Below are 6340 nucleotides of genomic sequence, written 5' to 3' on the forward strand. Positions count from 1 at the left end.
TTCTAGCCCCGCCCACCTTCCCTTCTAGCCCCGCCCACCTCCCTCTTCTAGCCCCGCCCACCTTTCCTTCTAGCTCCGCCCACCTCCCCTTCTAGCCCCGCCCACCTCCCCCTCTAGCCCCGCCCATCTTCCCTTCTAGCCCCGCCCACCTCCCTCTTCTAGCCCCGCCCACCTTCCCCTTCTAGCCCCGCCCACCTTCCCTTCTAGCCCCGCCCACCTTCCCTTCTAGCCCCGCCCATCTTCCCTTCTAGCCCCGCCCACCTCCCTCTTCTAGCCCCTCCCACCTTCCCTTCTAGCCCCGCCCACCTTCCCTTATAGCCCCGCCCACCTTCCCCTTCTAGCCCCGCCCACCTTCCTCTTCTAGCCCCGCCCACCTTCCCTTCTAGCCCCGCCCCACCCTCCCAGTCCCTGACTGCCACATTTGGATGGGCTCCTCCCCCCTCCCCTTAACCAGTATTTAAGATCTTGTCCCTTGGATTTCTCTTCACTTGATACAGTAAATTCAGCTGTGACGGTCCCACCTGAAGACGGAGACTTGTGTTGCCTCCGAAACGTCGTGATTTAATTGAGTTATTTTCAATTATTAAAATTTTATTTTATTGTTATTATATTTTTTTACCTACGTGACTTTTCCGAAAAAAACCTAAGAGTATGAATCCGCTTCCGAAGCCGGGTGCCCAGTGCCAGCAAGGGGAGCGCGATGGACTTCGTGCGTCACGTCTGAGCAATGACGCACGGCACGGTCTGAGAATGCCGGGGTTCTCTCTCTCGCCTGCGCCACGTGACCTCGTGCCCCTCGCTGTGTGTCCGCCTCGAGCCGGACGTCCTTTTCGCCCCTTTCATTATTGTGCAGCAGCCAGGTCTGCGTGGTGCACGGTTGGCTACGTACGGTGCGAAAGAAGTACAACATACAGTGAGGGAAAAAAGTATTTGATCCCCTGCTGATTTTGTACGTTTGCCCACTGACAAAGAAATGATCAGTCTATAATTTTAATGGTAGGTTTATTTGAATAGTGAGAGACAGAATAACAACAAAAAAAATCCAGAAAAACAGATGTCAAAATGTTATAAATTGAATTGCATTTTAATGAGGGAAATAAGTATTTGACCCCTTCTCATTCAGAAAGATTTCTGGCTCCCAGGTGTCTTTTATACAGGTATCGAGCTATGATTAGGAGCACACTCTTAAAGGGAGTGCTCCTAATCTCAGCGTGTTACCTGTATAAAAGACACCTGTTCATAGAAGAAATCAATCAATCAGATTCCAAACTTTCCACCATGGCCAAGACCAAAGAGCTCTCCAAGGATGTCAGGGACAAGATTGTAGACCTACACAAGGCTGGAATGGGCTACAAGACCATCGCCAAGCAGCTTGGTGAGAAGGTGACAAGAGTTGGTGCAATTATTCGCAAATGGAAGAAACACAAAAGAACTGTCAATCTCCCTCGGCCTGGGGCTCCATGCAAGATCTCACCTCGTGGAGTTGCAATGATCATGAGAACGGTGAGGAATCAGCCCAGAACTACACGGGAGGATCTTGTCAATGATCTCAAGGCAGCTGGGACCATAGTCACCAAGAAAACAGTTGGTAGCACACTACGCCGTGAAGGACTGAAATCCTGCAGTGCCCGCAAGGTCCCCCTGCTCAAAAAAACACATATACATGCCCGTCTGAAGTTTGCCAATGAACATCTGAATGATTCAGAGGACAACTGGGTGAAAGTGTTGTGGTCAGATGAGACCAAAATGGAGCTCTTTGGCATCAACTCAACTCGCCGTGTTTGGAGGAGGAGGAATGCTGCCTATGACCCCAAGAACACCATCCCCACCGTCAAACATGGAGGTGGAAACATTATGCTTTGGGGGTGTTTTCTGCTAAGGGGACAGGACAACTTCATCGTATCAAAGGAACGATGGACGGGGCCATGTACAGTCAAATCTTGGGTGAGAACCTCCTTACCTCAGCCAGGGCATTTAAAATGGGTCGTGGATGGGTATTCCAGCATGACAATGACCCAAAACACACGGCCAAGACAACAAAGGAGTGGCTCAAGAAGAAGCACATTAAGGTCCTGGAGTGGCCTAGCCAGTCTCCAGACCTTAATCCCATAGAACATCTGTAGAGGGAGCTGAATGTTCGACTTGCCAAACGTCAGCCTCGAAACCTTAATGACTTGGAGAAGATCTGCAAAGAGGAGTGGGACAAAATCCCTCCTGAGATGTGTGCAAACCTGGTGGTCAACTACAAGAAACGTCTGACCTCTGTGATTGCCAACAAGGGTTTTGCCACCAAGTACTAAATAATGTTTTGCGGAGGGGTCAAATACTTATTTCCCTCATTAAAATGCAAATCATTTTATAACATTTTTGACAAACGTTTTTCTGGATTTTGTTGTTGTTATTCTGTCTGTAACTGTTCAAATAAACCTACCATTAAAATTATAGACTGATCATTTCTTTGTCAGTGGGCAAACGTACAAAATCAGCAGGGGATCAAATACTTTTTTCCCTCACTGTACATACGACTGGGTGAGAACTCAAAGAGACGCGGGTAAGGGTCTCATTTGCAAGATGATTCATTGGGTTGTGAAAATTCCACAATTCCCATGGTGTGAGACTGGTCTCCCCAAAGGACAACCACCGTTGACTTTGCATCGTTGTACTAATTTTATTGACCTCAGATGGATGATGTGCTGTGCCAGTGCCTGAACCTAGATGAGATTTTTCTTTGAAAAATGTCTAAATCGTCAGAAAATAGTGGCAATTGGCAATTTTATACCAAATATGTGCAGAAATTGGCTTATGCTAACATGTGAACTCAGCAGTGAAAATTTCAACTGCCCTTTTGAACCAGCATGGGTTTCATTAAAACAAACTTATTTTAACAGTGATTGAACACTTTGTGAGAATTTATTTTTTAAAAGCCAGCGCACAGTAGCATACATGGATCGTAAAAGTGTGCAGTCGTGATTATGATTATTCATGTTCATGAGTTTGGATAAGGGTGGGTATTAACTTTGAATGTAAACTCGACTGCCTGTGACTCTGCAAACTGCCTATAAACTGTTAACAGCTTGTAAAACTGTCTAAGTGCCAGTAAAATATTATCTCCCTTTTGGCAGAATAATGCTTTCATTTCTCTAACCAGCGTCATCACGGCTAACATGGTATGCGGCACTGTGAGTGTGCAATTATTTGGCGCGCGTATAGATCACAACAAAATTCTGTCCACAGCAAATCATTGTAAATATATCACAGTGCCTTTCAGAAAAGTTGAGCAATTCGGAAGAATTATTTTTTTCTTCCTCCATATTTTAGCTTTTGTCATAATTACGTGCAGATCAAGGTAACCGGTTCAATGTCCCTGCTCGGCAGCTGAAATATTGGACGCGTTTTAAAATCGCCCTTACCGCCCCTGTCCACCCAGCACTATACATGGCAGGTCGTGTGTGGTGGGGTAAAGTGTGGGTACTCCCACTCATCCAAGACGTCTGGACAGCGTGGAAGAGTAGACAAATATCCACGAGAGGGGCACTCTAGAACTTTCCGGAGCGGAGGCCCTTCTGCAAGCAGCGGAGGGAGCGGGCAATTGCAGGGCTGTACCTTTACCTGACCTTTAACTCTTTTATGTTGTCATGATGAAACGAGTCAACCGCTGACTGGGATTTTAACTCACGGAAGAATGACGGAGGGTTAACAATTGTGTCACACAGCAAGAAGGGCCAGGGTTCGATTCCCAACTCGAATGGCTTTCTGTATGGAGTTTGTATGTCCTCCCTAGAGGTCGCAATCGGGTACCCGATACCCGTACCCTACCCGATACCCGGCTACCCGTACCCGGCCGGGTACGGGTACCCGTTTGCGACTCTGGTGCGGCCGGGTACGGGTACGGGTAGGACGTGAGTCACTGGTGAGTCACCGTTTGTCACTCATTTCCCAACGTCTTGTCTCTTCTCACAATTCAAGTTCCTAGAATCAACCCACCCGCGCCTGCAACATGGCTTCATCTCAGAGGTCGCAATCGGGTACCCGTACCCGTACCCTACCCGATACCCGGCCGGGTACGGGTAAGGAATCAAACCCCGTTTGCGACCTCTGGTCCTCCCCCTGTTCTGTATGTTGAACTTCTTTCACGCCGTACATAGCCAACCGTGCTAATCGGAGGTTCTGCTTGGGTTTCATCCACATTCCCCAATGTTCTACCGTACCAAAACACAAACCTACAATGTCATTGGTATTGGACAAACCACATCCCAATATTGAAAAATTAGGGGACGTCCATAAATGACGTCACGCGATTTTTGACGATTTTTGACCCCCCCCCCCCCCTTGTCACACGGCGTCACAAAAAGGCAGACGCCCCCTCAAATATGACGTCACAAAGCTCTGCCCCCCCCCCCAAAATAAAATATGCTTCAAATCGCTTTAAACTATTGTCATTGTAGTGCGTATTTAATGTGGCGCTGCACTCTGATGTTGTAGGAGAAAACATTGATTAAAAAGTATATTTCATTAAGTAGAACGTGTTGTCTATATTTATTTAAAGTTGCGCATTTTGATGTGACGTCACATTTCTCAACTCCCCCCCACTCGTCACACATGTCTGACCACCCCCCCCCCCTCCCCTAGGTGCGTGACGTCATTTATGGACGGCCCCTTACCTGCAAATTACTCATTTGGGATCAAACTCAGCAGCAGCAACGTCCCCTGACTGCTAAAAACCTGGCAGGACCTTCCTGAAAAGTCTTGAGCCTCGGCGACGCTTTCCTGGGTAAGGGGTCGTCATCGTTGTGCTAAACGTCAATCGTGCTGGGCATGAGCGCAAGAATCGTAGCGCCACACGGATGGACCCCACAGTTTGTCCGTGTGGCAGATGTCGCAACCGGGTACCCGATACCCGTACCCTACCCGATTACCGGCTACCCGTACCCGTTTGCGACTCTGGTGCGGCCGGGTACGGGTACGGGTAGGCTGTGAGTCACTGGTGAGTCACCGTTTGTCACTCATTTCCCAACGTCTTGTCTCTTCTCACAATTCAAGTTCCTAGAATCAACCCACCCGCGCCTGCAACATGGCTTCATCCCAGAGGTCGCAATCGGGTACCCGATACCCGTGCCCTACCCGTACCCGGCCGGGTACGGGTAGGGTACGGGTACGGCCGGGTACGGGTACCCGTTTGCGACCCTGGTGCGGCCGGGTACGGGTACGGAATCAAAACCCGTTTGCGACCTCTGCCGTGTGGCTATTGAGTTGAGCCCCGTGGCTGAAGGCTGGGTGTTTAAACGTTTCAGTCTTTTCAGTTTCATTTATTAGGTATAGCCCTGTGAGCCATTCGGCTCTTGAATCGGGTGCAACCGCAACAAACAAAAAAAAACATGAACAAGAAAACATCTTAAAGTGACTCTGTGCAAACGGAAAATCCAAGAAAAGATGGCAAAATATTGTAGAAAAAGCACCGCACGCCAACACTGTGCGCCCAAATCCCAGGAGCCATCGACCCCGACCCAGTGACCGCCAGCACTGCCTGCCCCGCTGCCTGTCATGGTCAATCCACTGCTGGATGAAGAGAAGCTTCTCCCCCAAGCCAGCGCCATCCCTCACGAGTCCGACGATGTTACTAATACACCGGACATCAGCTCGACTAGACACACACGATGTCCATTCCATGGCTCCCGTCTCGTGCGCGTTGCGAGCGCCGATGGCCACACATCGTCTCGAAAATGCATCGAACCCTTTCGCGACATGCATCGATTCGAAAGTCCTCACGGGGTTAAACGTGACCCCACCACCCACACGCGCGCGTCAAACACAGCAATCGGTGATCGAATCGGATCAACAAAGGCGTTGGGAGCGAATGTGGACGCGTTGCTCGTCGCTAATTCAATTAATTTCGCGTCAGCACGCGGAGACAGCGCGCGTGCGTGCGATGTTACATTCATCATCGCAGCCGCCTCTGCGCTGTGCACGGCCCCGGCTGCTGCTGCCACCGCCGCCGCCGCCGCCTTCTCGCGGCGTAGCGAGCGGAGGGGCCATCATCGCGAGGCTCCCCCACGGGCCCGCGAGCGAGGCGCTCACTCAGCGCGCTCTCCGCTCACAATTAGTCACATTTCAGCCATCACCGCGTGCGCGCTGCTCATCGAGGAGGCGTTCGCGACAAAAAAAAACACGCGGGGCCTAATTAGATGTTAATGAGATCGGGCCCGCGTCTCATTGGTCGGTTTGGAAGCGCCAAGCTACGGTCTAATTAATATTCATGAGCCTTGCGCTGATCATTGGCAAACGGGAATAGCATAAATATTAATTGGATAGGCGGTTTCTAAACCATCTCGTTTGGTGCTCG

Source organism: Lampetra fluviatilis, chromosome 38 (genome assembly GCF_964198595.1).
Source record: "Lampetra fluviatilis chromosome 38, kcLamFluv1.1, whole genome shotgun sequence".
Taxonomy (NCBI): domain Eukaryota; kingdom Metazoa; phylum Chordata; class Hyperoartia; order Petromyzontiformes; family Petromyzontidae; genus Lampetra; species Lampetra fluviatilis.